This window comes from Meles meles, chromosome 9, assembly GCF_922984935.1.
Source record: "Meles meles chromosome 9, mMelMel3.1 paternal haplotype, whole genome shotgun sequence".
Classification (NCBI taxonomy): Eukaryota; Metazoa; Chordata; class Mammalia; order Carnivora; family Mustelidae; genus Meles; species Meles meles.
The window spans coordinates 46,168,308-46,186,479 of NC_060074.1; the positions used below are offsets into that span (position 1 = coordinate 46,168,308).

General features: G+C 49.7%; 1 protein-coding gene across 2 annotated transcripts in view; it reads right to left on the reverse strand.

Annotated features, from left to right (window-relative positions):
- Positions 1-6,649, reverse strand: part of HDAC4 (histone deacetylase 4) — a 290,774-nt gene extending 284,125 nt beyond the window's left edge. For both annotated transcript variants that reach the window (XM_046018154.1, XM_046018153.1), the window contains exon 1: positions 6,443-6,649. The gene's annotated coding sequence lies outside the window, so the exon portion shown is untranslated. The remainder of the gene's footprint in view (positions 1-6,442) is intronic.
- Positions 6,650-18,172: the final 11,523 nt, after the last annotated feature.

The window sequence follows — 18,172 nt, forward strand, 5'->3', positions numbered from 1 at the left end:
TCCTGTCCCCACCCATATCTCTGCTCACAGGGCAGAGGCCAGAGCTTCCTGGTCAAAATGGTGGGGTGGAGGGGGGAAAGGCAGGGCGCTCTGCATCTGCTAGCGAGTCCTCCCAATGCAGGGAGCACTCGCTGCTTCAAGCCACCCCCTCTGACCTGACTCTTGGACTTGCGTTGGGATGAGGCTGAGGCTTCGCAAAATAATAACTGGCCCATTCAAAACTTTAAGGAAACCTGCTCCCAACCACAAGCGTCACCCCGGCTCCCTGACCAAAGAGAGCCCAGTGGAGGGCCACCAAACCGTGTCTTCCCAAGTCTGAAAAAGACCCACCCCAGCAAACAGCAGCACACAGAGTAGCTGCTCCCAGGGGGAACGCTTGGCTCCGTCCCTGTTTGAGCGACACCCCCACATGGACGGTCGCTCAGGCTTTCAGGCCCTAAGAGCTCATTCATTGTTTCAGGTTCCAACTTCAGTCCAACAAAAGCACTTGACTCACAGATGGGATACTTCATAAATAGTAAACGAACACAGCCGAACATCCACATTTTTGAACAGAGCAGTCGACAAAATGTTTATAGCCGCACCCATATGAAGGTATCACATGAAAATTATGAGGCTAAATAAGAAATGACTGCATAATGTCATTAATTACGACACGAAGCAAACAGGGGGGAAATGTCATTAGTAAAAGCAGTGGTGAGCTCTCTGAGCCCAGCGCCTGGGGACAGCCTGGCGGAGGACAAGCTTACGCACTTCTCTGTACCCCCAGAACCCACTCCACTTGTATGGACGGCGTCTACTTAACAGCATGTAATCTCCAAAATCAGGACCAAGCAGTTTCCAGATTGAGGCAGAGAGGAAATGGGCAATTCCAAAGCACCGGCAGGAACAGGTGCATGAGGCCCAAGGAGCAGGTCCTGTCCAGGCCAAGGGCGTGCCCCTTCTTCAGTCACCCCACCAGTCAGCCCCAGAGTGCCTCCACCCCACAGAGCCCCCAGTGAGGGAGAGAGGACCCTCAACTACAATGACTCAGATGACTACTGGTATTCCACAACTGGATCCTGTGAGGAAGGGGTAAAAAGGATGCTGGGCTTGTGTGTGTCAGGGGACTGAAGGAATTATACCCATGAGGGTCGGGGAAGGAGGAGATGGAGAAAGCTGGTGGGGAAGAACGGGAACAGTGTGACCAGGTCTCTGGGTTGAAAGGGGCTTATAAAGCAAAGCAAAGCAGGCAGGGGGCTGAGGCTCAGCAAATAGGACAGGAGGCTGGTCCAACAGAGGCCAGAATCGGACAGGACTCCCAGGGTCCAAGAATAATAGGAAGCCAGGACAGGGTTTCGAGCAAGGAAATGGAGTGGACAGATCTACTTCTGAAGGAGACCACTTAGGCTATGACTAACGGTGTGGATCGTACCAGGGCTGCCCAGACCCAGAAGGCCAGCTCCCAGCCAGGAGAGCTTACAGGTGTGTCAGGGAAATAAATCCCCTAACTCTTCTAATGCTAAGCATATTTATCAACTTCCCAAGGACTTGGTTTTTCTTGTTTATAAATAATGAAGCTGAAGAGTATTTATCCCCCAATGGTAATACCAGGCTTAAAAAAAAAAAAAAAGCATTACTATTAAAAAGTAATACACACTCAGAGCAAAAGTGTACACAGTACCAACATCTATGTAAAGTCAAGATAGTCCTTCACATCCCATCTCCCTGACACCCCAGAAGACCACCATTATCACTTTAGAGACCCAAGTAGTTAAAAAAATAATAATAATAATAATAAGGGACCCCCTGGTACTACTGCTCAGACCTAATTTCTCAACACACCAAACGCTTCTGGTCTGTGAGCCTGTGCACCCACATACCATAGGACGAAAATATCAAAAGGTATTTAATAAGTATCGCCTTTATAAATAATGTGGTGATACATTATTCATAACATACCCTGTACATATCTGGGTATCTAAGCACCTATCATATTCTTTCCCAAGAATAAATCATCCCAACAAGCAGAATTACTGGGATCAGAGAAACCACCATTTCAATTTTTGACACATAAAACTTTTCTGGAGAGTAATTAAGTAATTACAATTTGCTCTCTAGATAACAAATAATAGTAACAGCCAACACTTAACATTGGGCTCACTACGTACCCCATTCTAAGTACTTGCCACATAATAATTTATTTTGATTTCACAGAAACTATGGAAGATAGGAATTGTGATCCCAACCACAGGTATTATCAAACAACCTTTGCGGATACTGTGGGCATAAATGGAATCTTTCACCTGAAACTGTCCATTAATAAAGCTAAGCTTTTTACGTTAGCTCATGTGATTTGTATTATTCATGGGCTTTGCTCAACTTACAGTAAGGATATTCATCCTTTTCTTATTGGTTTGCAAAAGCTCTTTACATATTAGCTATTAGGCTCATATAGGCATGCCTTGTTAAATACTTCTCTTATTGTCTCTGAACCTCACTTACGGAATCTTCTGCCAAAAAGAATTTTCTTTAATTTTTATGCTGTTAAATCTGTCAGTATTTTATCTTTAAGGTTTCTGGCTTGGTGTGACAATAAGAAAAGATTAAATTGGTAGTTTTTCAAAGTTTTTGGTCCTTAGTATGCTTTCTTCCAATAAAATCTTCCAAGGCAATCCTGCAGACAAAACAGTGAAGGCCAAAGTGCTTTGGTTGAAATGGATGTGGAGCCCAAATTGCCCTCCACCATCCTTGCCGACCCTCAGACAGGGTCAGAAGGTCCAAGCACAGGATGCAATGACCACCAGCCGACACAGTTGTTAAGATCCCTTCCAGTCCTACAATGCCACACACATGACAGCAGACAACATAAGAAAACCTGAATTACTTCCCAGACCCCACTGAACCCAAAAGATCTTCCGGACAGACATCTTCTCAAAGAGGCTATGCTCTTCCAAAAGCCTCAGCAACACTGAACTTGAGCTTGCAGAGGCCAGGAAGAAAGGGAGAATCAGCATCTGGGACTTCATACAGCCAGGACTACCAGATGCTCCATTTCCACTTCTCTCTTTGGTTCCTCCTCTGCAAAACGGGTCCAGTGGCAACTGCTTCAAAAGGCCCTGGGAGAGGGAAATGGGATGCACATGGCCAAATACTTACGACAAAATGTGGCCCCAAGCAGGTGTTCATGAAACGTTAGCTAATGGTCTGTTACAATCACTAGCTAGCGGTATGACCTGCTCACTAGGAGACGTTCCAGTTTCCACACTGAGTGATGCAGACAGTGATCTGTCCCGACGTTACATGGACGATCACAGGAAAGGTGATCCATGTAGGGCCCTGGACCTTCCCTCTGGCACGTGAGGTAGGAGGCAGGTCAGAAAAGGCATACAACTGGCCACAGATGCCATAGCCCAGCCTGCACCCCTAAACACACCCTAGAAGAGAAAACTGGTCTTCGGAAGAGAACTCACAGATCTGACTTTGGGACTTTTTTCCCCCAAAAGGAACACTCTGTAAACATATGCTGTCAAGATCTGTTAAAATGCAGCATCAATTCTGCCATGGACTGACTTGAACCAGAAGATGCTACACCCTTCTCTGAGGTCAAGACCAGTGGCGCTGAACCCGCTAACACCCCAGCACATGCTGACTGTCTGAAATGGAAACAAAACTCCTTCCCAAACTTGATGCCTGCCCCTCCCACTCCAGGATCAATGAGGGGCTGCTCCCAGAGGGGGCAAGGACTCGCACCCTGGCGAGAAGAGAAAGGGCTGGGGCCCAGCTTCACAGGCTGCAGAGCGAGGGCAAAATCTGAAGCTTACACACACACATACACACACGCTGGGCCGGGCCCCTAGCCCCAGCTGCAGTCATCCATTCTGGTCCAGGAACGCAAGCCTGGCCACAGCCTGTCGCCCGTGGCTTCCCAGCGCAGCAGTTGTCTCCCGTTCCCTGCGTTCTAACCCCCCCCCCCCCCCCCCCGCTCCCTACATCAGGTATTAATCTATTACTCAGGGAAGCTTCTGAGCGATGAAAGCCCAGCCGTTTTCAATAGAGAACGGTATGGCCGGATTCTACAGGAGTGATGAAATGTTTCTTCTGCTCTGGCAATTAAGACGGCACAAAGTCGCCTTTCCTCTGGTGCCACCCCCAACATCAAAGGATGAGAAATTCAAAGCCATTCATGCTGCATTGAAACCTCACAATGAAGCTGGGAAATGGAAGTCGATTACTGGGCATAAATATGCAGTAGTTAAAAGGAAAGAGTTATAAGGAAATTAAACTGCAGCAACCCCACAACGTGTGGAAACTTCCAGAACTGGAGTCACCCTGGTACACATCAAGAGGGACAGCCTTATAAAGCAGGTTTCTGACCGCTGAAAGTCAAGATCGGCCACTCCAGCGGCACATGGCCAGGGTGCCATGCTGCTCTGTCGACCTTGCTACGGCAAAAGCCCCCAAGGCCACTGAGAACATGGCATGTGGACAGTTTGATTTTGCAGGGCTGGGAAGCTGCTGACCACAGAACATTCTGGCTCGGGGCTGCTGTGGCCACATCTGTCCTTGCTCCCTAGGCCATCCAGGCTGACCGGAGTCCACAGTCATCCACTCGCCACCCCCCACACCCCCAACTCCAGGGGCTCCCCCAGAGGCTCTCCTGCTGCCAGCTTGCCGGAGAATGCAAGTAACCCTAAAGAGGGCAGTGTTCCATCTGCCTGCTGCATTAATCCTGCTCCTCTTCTGACTACCGCTCTCTTTAGGACGGTATTTGATCTTTAAAATAAAAGCCCAGAACCCAGAAAGCTACAGAAGTCTTACAATGTGTCAGGGTGTGTGGTTTTTAAGGCAGGAAAATACTTGCCTCCCACACAAATGTGAATTCTGGGGAAAGATGCCACAGATCCAAGGGAGTAGAATATCTGGGAAAGCTTGATCAGTCTTAAAAATAGATAATTGAACACAGATTTTAGAATTCTCAGGAGCTACCTGAAAAAAAAAAATTAAATCTCGCCTATTTTTGATATCCAAAACTCCATTCTGATGAAACTTCTAACAGGGTGGCATTTTGCATTTCCAATTATAATAGAGTAATTGTGTTGCCATAGTTACTGCAAAATTCTGCAATAACTTTTGTTGCTTTGTAATTGCTGGAGTGTATATTCGTGTACAAGCAGCTGAGTTTTCCTGATTCGATGCCTCTCCTTCCTCTCCCTGATCGTCTCCAACCACCACCTTCCCTGGCTCAATTCTGAAACCACATCAGTTTCACAGGACCATCCCTAACCTAATGCGGGGAATTATCACAGGCAATTAAAACTCCAGGCAACCACGATCGTATTACAAAAGAAAAAGTGAAACCAGGCCAAGGTGCAAACCCACCAGCATTCCCCGAATCTTGCTGGGCTGGCGCTGGGTGAGGGCTGTTTACATGTTTACTCCCAGGCCTTCCATGCTTAGGTGGTTTGTGGGAAATAAACAGAAGAGCCTGAGTAGAGAAAAGAGAGGAAGCAAAGTAACTGCCCAGGCCCCTTCCTCCCTCACCCAGGGCAGGCAGCGCAGCTCTCAGCAAGCAATTAGGTAGGTCTCTACAGTAATGCAATTAAGATTTAGTTAAGAAAGTCATTAGTTTTTAAATAACTTAAGTTTAATTTCTGCAACGCTTTATTTGAAAATTGTGTCACAGCAGGTCAATTTACAACATGCAATAAAGAAAACACTCATATCAGCTGCTGCAAGTTATTACAAATTTTTGATGTGCATTAAATGAGTACACTGGGTTCCACCCCCGGCCTTTCCAACTGATACGCGCGGTCTCGTGCTGTAACAGTGTCAAATATTCCAACGTTAAATGTAAATACGAGATAATTTGCTTACAATCCCGTGGTGTGCTTTTGCAATGTCGGGAAACGAGGCTCCCACCGTCTGGGCAGGACGGGGCCACATCTCGGCCTGTGGAAAGCCTGCGGGCACCCAGCCGGGGGCGCGGGTAGCACCCCCACCCCTCCCGTCACAGACCGGGGCACCCGCGCCGCGAGCCCCGGGCAGGGACGTTTTTCTGCAAACTCACAGCCCTGGACAAAGTTACATAAACGGCGCCCGCCCGACTCCGGGCGCCCCCCGGCCCACCTGCCGAGGGCTCGGCCTGGGCGGGCGTCGGGCGCGTGCTCCCCCCTCCCCCCAGGCCAGCCGGCCGTCCGGGCCCGGCCTCAGTCGCCCGGCTGCAGCGAAGGGTGCAGGACGGGCTCGGGCTGCCGCTCCGGAAACCCACGGGCTGGGCGCCACGCGCGGCCTTGCGCACGGGCCGGGGCCGCGGACCCAGGCGTCCACCTGCCGGGCCGGCGGCGGCGGGAGGGGGGGTTGGTGGGGGGGCGTGGGGCCGACGGCCTGCGGGCGGGGGCGGGCGGGCGGGCGGGGGGCGGACAATGGCCCGGGGGCCGGGGCCGGGCCGGGGTGCGCTTACCGCGGCGGCGGCGGCGGCGGGGCGGGCGCTCTAGCCCCGCGCGGGCGCTCCGAGCCGCATCTCCTCAGCCTGCGCCGCCACCACCACCGCCGGCGGCGGGCGGGCGGGAGCTCGGGCGGCGGCGACAGCGGGGACGCGGCCGCGGCGCGCCGGGCCCAGGCTGCTGAGGCGGCGGCGCGGGCGGGCGGGCGCGCGGGCTCGGGCGCGGGCGGCGGCGGGGACGGTGCTCCGCGGCGGCGGCCCCACAACCTCCCCTCCTCATTCACAAAAAATTGACCCACGTTGAACCATGATGCCGCTCCCCCCTCCAGCACGGAGCTGGGTGCTGATAGGCCACACCCGACGCCCGTCAGCCGCCTCGGCCCCGCCCCCCAGCCCGCGGCTCCGCAGCCATTGGCTGCGCCAGCCTTGCATCACCTCCCCTCTCGGGCCCCTCCCCCCTGCCCGATTTCTAACGAAGAGCTCGTCAATTACGGCTCGGCCCCGCCCTCCGGCCTCCCTCCGCGGCCGCCCGACCGTCCTTTCATTGGCCCACTGGAGCCCCAGGTACCGCCCCGTGTGCTCCCGCCCCTCGTCCCACGCCCACCAACCGCCAGGCCAGACGCCCTACAAAAGGCAGGGATGCTCCACCTCTGCCCGCCTTCCAGCACACGTCCTGGTCCCCATTGGCTGCCCGAGATGCCAATCCTAGGGGGCGGGGTTATCAAAGTACGCTCCAGGCGCCAGCCGCTGGGTGCTTCGCGGTTGAGAAAGCGCAGGGAGCTGAGCGAGCTGTGATTGTAAACGTGGGCACTCGCCCTGGCGAGCTCCACTCAGCAGCCCCGGAGAGCTGTTGTGCGCTGGTCTAGTGGTCAGGATCACGTGCCTGAGCGCCTAGCGGGCGCACACTTGTGCTCCGACTGAGGCAGGGGGCCGCTGGGGCCTGGCTGCGGCCTCCATCTTGGCTACTGGCAGCGGTCACGTGGTTCGGCGTGCTCCCGGAGACGCATGGGCGGCTCGGAGGACGAGTGCGCAGGCGCGACGGGCCCCGCCCTGCCCCGCGGCGGGAACGCGGCCTCCGGGGCGGGGTGCGCGGGCCGGCTGGCCTGTCCGGGGGCGGGAGGTGGGCCACCGCGCCTGCGCCGCCGGCGACTCTTGGGGCGAGCGCTAATCACCGTCGACCCGTCGGCGCTTGGGGCTGCTGGGTCTGGGTTCTTCGGACCGTGTGGAGTGGCCGCTTCGAGTCCCGCCGGGCCCTGGGCCTGTCGGTCCGCGGGCGCCCAGGGGCTCCGGCCCCGGCCCGGATCTCCGACCTGCTTCTGTTTTAGCGCCCTCAGCCCTGCGGCCGCGACGCGCCTGGTGCTCTCAAGTCACAGGTGTCGCCCGGAGGGAGGGAGGACCTGCGACAGGTGTGCGGTGGCCCCCGGCCGTGCATGCACACCTGCGTGCGAGCGGCGCGGCGGCGGCTGGGTGTCGCGCTTCCTCGAGTGAAGGTACGGACGCTTAGTTCGCGTCCCTAAAACTTTGTACCTGATCGGGTATTTTGAAACCTCTCCAGGTGTGTCAGAACCCAAACTGGGGACGCCAAAAACTTGGGATCTCGAATTTCGTTCAATACGTTGTCCCGTCACTAAACCAGCTTCTTTCCTAGAAAGCAGAATCTAGAGAGATCATTTAGCTGAATCCAAGGTGTTTGGGTGTTTTTATTTTTTTTCCCTCGTGCCAAAATGTCCTCACTGGCCAGGCTCTGCCCACAGGAACTTGGACCCTGGCATTATTCTGAAGTGCACGTGAAGATAAACACGGGCGGGTCCCGTGCAACAGGAACGTCCCCCCAGCTTGAGACCTCGGTGGTGACTGAGAAAATCTACGGAGAAGTTGGGGGCGGTGATTAGGTCCTCAGAAATCACCTGCTGGGTGAGGGGAGGGGCTGCCCTCCGTGTCTGGCATCATATCACCTAACAAGGCTGATAGCCTTCACTCATCCACTGAAATCTCAACCTTTCCAAGTTTTATGGCCCAGATGCTTTTTCTGGAGAGAAAATTAGCTTTTCGGGTGTTATTTTATTTGTGGTTTTAAGGAACTTGGGGGCGAAGGGGGGTGGAGAATCTGTCAACTCTCCAGAACTTAAAATCAGAAAACAGGTCAGTTTGACCATCAGTCTTAGGATAATCCTGGAGCGGGCAGACGGGGTATCTGTGACAAAGCTGGCCTGGGGGGTGCTGGTGGAGATGTATTTGCTCATCTTAAGAGCCTTTCCTTTTGGAAATGAACAGAAATTTGTTTTAATACTGTTCTTGATCATTGACACCCGGAAGAAAAAATGTAGCTATGTCAGTAAAAATTGAATTTTCAAAGTGAAAGGGCACAATTTTACAATATTTTAAATATATTGAAATAAGTAATGATTAGAAAGTCTTGGGCATTCGAAGTAGAAATGCCTATCCTAAGATAGCTTAACTTTTTTTTTTTTTTTTAAGATTTTATTTATTTATTTGACAGAGAGAGATCACAAATAGGCAGAGAGGCAGGCAGAGAGAGTGAGAGGGAAGCAGGCTCCCCGCAGAGCAGAGAGCCCCACGCGGGACTCGATCCCAGGACCCCGAGACCACGACCCGAGCCGAAGGCAGCAGCTCAAACCACCGAGCCATTGAAGCAAATGAATGGTGAATTGCAGAATTTTAAAACAAAAGACATAGCTGAAGAAAATTACTAGTGATCTGGCTGATGCAAGAAGAGGAATATTTATCAAATGTTCATATAAGGGGAGACAGAATCTAGGGCCGAGTGAGATTCAGATGATAAAAATTAAGTTACAGAGTTGTTTCATGAATTATCTATAGTATACGATAATCAGAAAATGCTGGGGAAATGCATATAAGTCTAGTAAAATTAATTTTACAAATACAAAATAAGAGATACATGCCTGGAGAAACAGTCCCATGGGAGAGTTATGGGGTCTAATCCGGGGCAGGATTAATGAAAAGAGAGTTGCATAAGGGATAAGTAGTCATGTTGTGATGTGCTGGTGAGCCTCACCTGCAGTTCTCAGAACTCTGAAGAGTAGGCAAGAACCCCACTCACCTTTTCCTGAGAAGAACATGAGAGCCTGAGCAGCTGGGTCTGCTCTTTCTGAGGGCATGTCTGCCTGAAGGAGACGGTTGACAGCCAGTAAAAAGGATTAGAACAGTAGATGTGTGCACAGAGAAAGGAAGGTCTCTAACACTGAACCCAAGGGGACAGGTAGGGTACCAGCCTGGACATCAGGCAACATCCACTTGGGGCTTCAGACAAAGGCGTTTTACAGAGAGTCCCAAACTCAAGAGGGTTTTGTCTCAGAAAGAAAATGAATCCCAGTGTTAAGGAAACAAATCTTTCAATCAAAAATAAAAACAGCCCCAAAGATTCAAATAAAAAAGAAAAAATCTGGAAGTTCAATAGAGTGGCCAATTATAAATATACCAAAAAAAAAAAAATCCAATAGCTTTCAGATGTACGTTCAATCAATAATTATAAATGCTACTATTTATCGAGTTTTGCTATGTGGCAGACATTGTGGTTAGCACTTTATATGCATTAGAAAAACATGATGGAAAATTCCCAATCACATTAGCAAAAGAACATTTTAAATACCTACGTGTAACATTAAACCCCAGAGGAACGTCATGGGACTTGACAAATGGTGGAACCTTTAGCTTAGAAGAATAAATATTTGAGGACAATCCCAAAAAAAAAGGCGAGTAATGGGGGGGGGGGAAGTGGTCCCAGAAAACAGAACCTATTATCGAGGCTCCATAATGAAAATAACGCACTGGCCAAGATCAAAGGAAAGTCCCAGAAAGTAAAGCAGCAAACCCAAGCTGAAATGCGGCTGGCACGTGGTCTGTCTGTCCCAGCTCCTCCTCCCGGGGGGAAGCTTCCCAGGCTGGTCGATGCGTGCATCACGGCAGTTGGCTAGCATTCGGAACATCATCGCCATGAGGATTTAAAACCTATAAAGGTGGCTTTTCCAATCAGGGAGAAAGCAGTGTGGTAAGGGCACCTGCTAATCGTTGGAAGAAAAGAGTATAAAAGCTGGATTCCTACCTCATCAGATAAAGATTTAAGTACTGAGTAAGAAAAGCCAGGAAAGTACTAAGAAAAATCTGTTAGTGGACAGATTAGATGACAGAAGGAATACCACCAACAGTTGCACAGGGAAATACTAATAAATTTGACTATGTTGCAGTTAAAATGTGAGGTCTCATCAGCAAAGAAAGGTAAGTTTCCAAGGTGGCACATTGATACAAGGGACTATACCCAACGATAAAAGAGAATGAACTGCTGAGACAAAGAAACGAACTTCAAAAATACCGTAAGAGTCCCATACAAGAGGCCATCTACTAATCAACTCCATTAGTATGAAATTCGGGCACCAGCCTAAAGGATCTGTGGGGTTAAGAATCAGGAGTCTGGTTCTCTCTGATGGTGTGGGTGGGAGAAAACCCGGCAAGAAGAACTTCTCAGGCTCAGGAGGTGATATCCGTCTGTATAGAGGTGGAAAGTGCACTGGAGTAAACAGGTGTCAGAACTCATGGAATTCGAGAGTTGTGCCTTTCTTGGAGAGATTTTACCTCAAGAGAAAGAAATAGTGGAGGCAGCAGCTGCCCCATTTGGGGGGGCGGGGCAGAGGGCAGGCAGGGGTGGAACCTCCCAGTGGATCCAAAACATAAATAAATGTGAAAGATGAATGACTGGAGCCAAGTATTTGTGTCCCGTTGCATAAAGGCTTCATCTTCCCAGTAAGAGGACTTTCAAGCTGACACGAAGCGAGCACCACGGAAGCAGAGACAAGAACAGCACACACAATAGGAGAGATGCCCAGTAAACATGACTGAACGTTCTGTTCCCTAATAATAAAGGAAATAGGACAGTTTATTTGATAAGAGCATATGTGGAGAAGTAAACACTATTACACACTAACAGTGAGCGTCAAACCTTGCAGGCAACCCCTTGAGCGGACACACACGAAAAACCTGAACGTTTCCCATGTTCTTTCACCCACCAATTTCACTTCTAGGACTTCATCCTAGTGGAATAAATATTGATGCTGATAAAGATTTAGTTAAAAAGATTCACAGCACAATGATTGCAAGATACAACCCTTGTGTACATAGCTGTACAGACGTATGAATCTCTATCTCTCTCCAAGTTTCCAAAAATAGGAGAGTTAATATCATGGAAAGAAACCCACATTGGAGTTTTAAGTGAAAAGGGAGGCTATAGGACGTCATTACAGCATGGCTCAGTCTTTACAAATGAAAACATTTATAGTTGTAAAAAGACAGGAAGGAGCCCATCAGGATGTTCTCGGTGTGCAGGGGCTGAGACATCCTTCCTTCTTCTCTTCTTGCTCATCCCAGCTTTCTCAGTTCCCCTGGGAGCATGGATTACTTTAGAATGAAAGACAAATCTCTGAAAGGATCTGAAGTGAGCTAAGGAAGCTGTGGGGCGCATAGCCAAGGGGGTTGGGGGGCTGGTCACTGACATGCAGGGCCTTTGGGCAGGGGGGAGGAGCTCTGCCAAGGTCAGATGGAGGCAGCAGAGACCGGTCAGGGTAGGAACGGGGGAGCAGCTGGTAGGAAGCTCAGTGGGCTCCTGCCACCCAGGTTCTGGGCCTGGAGCCTCGGTGAGATGGAGCTGACCTTGACTGGGCAGAAAGTCAAGGGCTACCAAAGATGACGGTCTTGTTTGTTTTGTTTTCATCTGTTCTGTTTTTTGAGATAAAATGTTGAGGTCATCACCATATGGAAAGGAGCTGAAGTCTGCAGGCGGGGAGGCAGGGGAGGAGGGTGGGGTGTGAGCAAGAGGGAAGGTATAGAAAGCAGTGGAGGAAAGGGGGCCACGCCTGGAGGCCAGGCCCCGGGGAAACCTCTCCAGGAAGCGACACACGGAGTGAATGAGAGATGAGAAGACAAGTTTGAGCAGGCTTGTGTTCTAGCCTGTGTCCTGCACAGCCCAGTCACATGGGGCTTGGAAGCGTGAGCCCAGGGGCAAGGCAGATGGGGTGGTGAGCCAGAGGCCAGGGAGGTAACAGGGAGGGCCAAGGACAGGCCGTGTTACCCTGCTGGCCAGAACCGTCTACTTGGAGGAAGGAGTTGGGGTGGGGCATTGAGTCAGGGTTACCAGTCGGGGGGAAAGTCCCCAACCTGCAGGTCCAGCAAGCACGAGTCCCAGGAGAGTCCTAGGAGCACCTACCCTAGCATTGGAGAAATTCTGGGGCAGGCGACCAAAGGCACTTGGGCCAAGCTGAGCTCCTGCAGCAGCCACTGGGATGGGAGGGCCCCTTCAGAACTGCGAGTTCGTGCTGGGTAGGTGGACAGCCGAGAGGCTCGGGGTCACTGGCTATTCTGGTGACATTGCTTACAGCAGTCCCTCAGGCCCAAGGGGGTCTGGGCGTGGTGGCCCAGCCAATGCAGGCGGTGAAGATGAGAGTCGGGAAGCCAGGAGGGGAAGAGGGGAAAGGATTTTATTTTGTCCCAGGGCAGGCAACTCCGGCATGTCAGTGGCCAGGTAGCCCGAGATGGCCCCAGAGGGCAACCTGAAGGAGGGGATGGAAGGGTCAGACCATCCTTAACATGTGGCCCCGTGGTAAGGCTCTCAGGCAGGAGCTCATATCACAGGTGCCTTGCTCTGTAGCTGGAATTCTGAGTCGTCCCCCTCCCTTGCAATGCACCCCCTCGGCCCCGGCTTGTCCCCTTTCTCCTCCCACCTCTGGCCCTGTGACAGCGCTGAGGGCGCTTTACTTGGACTCTGGACACTGCAGCCCACTGTGCCAAGCTCTCCCTTCACCTGCACCCTTGGCCTCCCTCAGCTCGGATGGCGGCAGGGAGAGATGGGCTGAGGAAAGGGCCCCTGCATGGGCTCATTAAATGGGTTCTGGCCATTTGGACAGGGACCCACAGACCCCAGTTATGTGGAACAGGACCTAGAACAGGGAGCTGGGGCCCCACAGAGTTCTCACTCGGGAGAAGGATATGCAGGGGAGCGGGTAGGTGCTGGAGAGCATGAGCCCAGACTAGGGGCCCTCCTGTTCAGGGCCGAGGGGTGTTCTGGAAAGCCCAGGCAGAAGAAACCTGAGCCTGGAGAAGACTGTAGGAAGGAGGAGGGGAATGTGCAGTCGGATGCAGACATGTTCCTGGGTGTGGGAGCCGGCGGGGAAGATAGCACCTTCCTTACCTGATAGATATGCTCACAGCTGAGACACAGGAGCCAGGACAGGCCACTCATAACAGCAGCCAGCAGCACTGAACATCCCTGCCAGGGGCCGCGCAAGGGGAATGGTGCTGGTAGGGTGCTGAAGCGGGAGCCGAGCAGGGCTGTAGAAACGGCTGCCAAGGACCCAGCAAGAGTCCAAGGCTGTGCTTTATAATGGCACCAAGCCACGTGGTCTGTTTTCTCCGGTGCTGCCCCGAAGCCTGCATGCAAAGAACTTGTGACTGGATGATGCAAGGCTGTGTGGGGCATGGGGGGCGGTAGATGCCCTCAGTTGGATTTGAGCTCATGAGACCTGCAGGGTCTGGGAACCCTCAGGCCAACAAAGTCACATCAGAAGTCATCCAGGTGGGGGACACCCTTGGCGTGTCTGGTAGAAGGAAACAGCTCTAACAAGGGAAACACGCCCAGCCCGCAGATAAAGCCTCACCCAAAGTGAGCTTGCAACTCAAATGATAAAGCCCAAAGGAAGTAATTCACCATGGGCAAGAGTCAGCAGAGAAGCAAAAGCAGGATCACGTCTTCTCCCCATCTCCCCAAGAAACTGAGATAATATACAAGAGTTCCCTGTACCTACGCTAGAAGTGTTGAAGGAAGTTAAGGAAAATTGATGATGTAACAAAAGAGAGAGCAGGAGCAGGAGAGAGCATGAGTAGGGAGGGGCACGAGCCAGTGGGAGGGGCAGAGGGAGAAGCTGAGCGCAGACACCACACCACTCCCCCCAACACTGAGCAGGGCAAGACCCTGGAATCATGACCTGAGCCAAAGGCAGATGCTTAACTGACTAAGCCACCCAGATGTCCCAGAAAAGATGAGTTTTTAAAAAACAAGTAAAACCCCTAGACATGAAGAATGTGGCCATTGAACTTAAAAATGCAGTGAGAAAGATAAGAGCAGAGTAGGAATAACAGAAAATGTTCTTCTTGGCAAACTGGAATACAGAGCTGAGGAAACTATACAAATGAAGGTGGGAGGGGGGCGAGGGGACAAGGAGGGAGAAGCTAACATCCTGTAGGAGAGTGGTGGCTGGTGGGGCCCTGAGCCCTCCTCCTCTACCCTACTGGACCCCAACCCCTGCTGCTACAAGAGTTGCCTGCTAATGGCTCACAGCTGCATCCTTCTCCAGAGAGCTGTCCTTGGTCAAAGGGAATCAGCTCACCTGTAGAGGCCCCCTCACCTCCCAGTGGGACCCCCAGGGAGGTCTGACTGACAGGGACAGACAAGACCAGTCCCCATGTTACTCGAGGTGTGCTTCTGAAACCCTCGCAGGATGGGGCTGGACCAAGGCCTGAGTCTACTCTAACTTGCTTGGCTCCTCCCCTGCCCTGTCCTGCTGACCCTCCCTTCTCCTGAGAGCAATCCCTCCATAAACAATTTGCACAGGAATCCTCACCTCCAGCTCTGCTCCTGGGGCCTCTGATCTAAGGAGACATTCCAGAAGAAGAAAATGGGGGAGCGCCATAGGAGTTCTTCCTGCTGCAGCACATCTGTCTCCCAGGGGATTGGAAGGGTTTGCAGACCCGCCCTGTGATCATTTCCTTAGCCTCCCAAGTGTGGATGCTATTAATTCATGGGTTGCATTAACATTTGTTTTGTGGCCTAGTATGTGGCCATGGCCAGTGGTCCTAAATGTTTCATACATGCCTGGGACAAAAAATGTGTTGGCTAATTTAAGAATTCAGAATTCTTTCAATATGTTAGTTTCAGTGGGGGATGGATGTACTTAGCAGACACCAGAACCCCTTCCTTCCCTCACCTGTGGGATAATAGTTATCATGGTAGGAAAGGCCGAGAGGAAAACCCGTCAGTGTGTCCCCCTGCCCTGGCCACGACTTTTTCCAGGAGTGCTCTGAAGGGAGTCTCTCCGGCCAAACCAGCTGAAAGAAAACGCTGAGCAGAGAAATTGTAAATATGCAAGTAAATCTACACTTATGCTAAGTGCGAGCTGTAGCAAACAATAGCATAAAATGAAATGCTTCCTGGTGTATAACAACCAGGTGGAGCTGGTAAGGCACCAGGGGACATTGGAGGTTGAGTGTTTTAAGATCCTTAAACAGGATCTGGGAGTTTAACTTGAGCTTTTGTTAAGCAAAAAGTGCTTTTTAGAAATTTTAAAGAAAGCATTAAAAGACTTAAATAGAATGGACAACTTACATGGCATGGAGGGGCACAGGAGAAGGAAGGGAGGAAAAATGGAAAGAAAAACCATCATTCTAATAACATGTAGGGAAGAAGATTAAAAGAGCAGGTTAAACAGAAAACCCACACTAACACTGGGAACTAAATCTGAGTGGACCAGTTATCACAATGAATATAAACAGACTAAATTTTCCAGCTAAAGACAGGCTGTCAGTTTGGGTTTAGAAATACAATCCTTCTTCCTACTGTTTATAAATGATAGCCCCAAACATGAAAAGGTGATATTCTGTGGGGGCAAAAAAACAATGTTTTGGGGCAACACAATCAAAGGAGGTCCCTGTTATTATAATATCGGTTAAAATCAACTATAAGGAAAGAATGCATTACAGGCAAAGGTGGACACTACATATTGGCATGAGGGACAATCCTTCAGGGGGTTACTTTTAAGTTTTTTCATCTTTAATTTGGACTGAAAACAAAACTTTGAAAAGTTTCCAGGAGAAATTTATAAAGCTACACTCGTGAGAAACACTAGTCTTTCAATAACTGATACACACGATTTGAATCATAAAATTAACACGTTTATGAACTAGTGTTCCCATACTGAAGGAATTCTGCACTCTGAAATAGCAAACATGTTCCATGTAGAACATTTACAAATGTGGCCATGGTCACTTTCTAGGCCACAAAGCAGATCTTAACATGTTCCAAAGAATCAATACCTAACAGACCACCTCTTTTTACCAAAACGTGATGGAGTTAGAAACCTATTACAAAAAGATAACTCCGAGAACATCTATAGGCAAACTATAGGAACTCCCAAGAGAGCCCAGCAAGACTGCTGGATATAAGATCTGTATTTCAAAATTCATTGTGTCCCTAAGGCCATCTGGACACACCCAAAACTGTAAAGAAGATACCACTGACAGTGCAAAAACTTCACGATAAGTAGGGATCAACCTGATAGAAGTTGTATAGATATTTATGGAGACAACTATGAAACTTCATTGAAGGATACTAAAAAGGTATGCCAATAACTGGAGACATACACCAATCATCAGTTCGGGAATATGCATTTTTTTTTACATTAACACCTCAGAAATTGGATATGTCTGAAAATTAAAGGTACCTAGGCTGCATCATAGGTCATTGATCAATTGGCTGCACTTTTTCCTTCTTTGTCCCATGCAAAATAATGATGTACCTTTTATTCAATGGCACCTTGTATTAAATTAAATGAATACCACATCCATGGATAAGGAGACTCAAAATTGTAAAATCTGCTATCGTCCCCAATGTATTTTATAACTTCAATGCAATTTTTTGGCAATTTGCTTCTGAAAATCATTAAAAGGCAAAGAGCCCAGGATAAGCAAAGCAATTTTGATAAGTACATGGTGATGGGGGAAGGTGTATTTACCAGATGTCAAGATCTCTTCTAAGCTTTAGGAATTCGACCCTGTGGTCCTTGCTCAAGGACAGAGTGGCAGAACAGAGTCAGACAGAGATACTCATGTGTATGGAAACTTGATCTGGGACGGAGACTGTGTTACAGAGCAGGGGAGAAGAATTATTAAATAATTGATGCTTGGACAAATGGTTAACCCTGCTGAAAAAAAAAACAAGACAAAATATAATTCCTGTCTCACATCAAACACATAAACTTACCAGAAAAACAAACAAACAAAAAAATCAGCGAAAAGCAAAACTTTAAAGTTTTAGAACTACATGTGGGGTGGATACTTTTTACAGTTCATGGAAGTACTTCTTTTAAAGATATGTTACCTAGAATATAAAAGGCATAAGCCATGAAGGAAAATATTAATGAATTTGGCCTCCTTGTTCGACAGCATTTGCCCCGGGAAACACACGTTAACCCACGAGGAGATACCAATCCACACCTGTTTGAGTGGCTGACATGGAAAGCATTGAAAACAGTGAGCCCCAGTAGACTGTGGTTTGTGGGAATGCAAAACAGAACGGCCACTCCAAAACACGATTTTACAATTTTGTGATCAAAGATAAACATTCACTTGTCATATAACCTGTAATCGTACTCCCAGGTCTTTACCCTCCAGAAAAGAAAATGTATGCTTACATGAAAATCTTTATACAAAAATTCACAGCAGCTCCATTCCCGAGAGCCAAAACCTGGAGACAACCCCCAGAACAAAATGGGATAAAGTCTTGTGGGTACACGTGCGTGCTCATGCATTATTCTTTTCAATTTTCTGTAAGCTTGAAATATTTAACAGTGACACACAAAATGAAATGCCTACATACACAAGTAATCAAATATGGAAGACACTCGAAAGATGGAATCTTCCTCTTTCAGGATTTTACTGGTATTTGAAGAC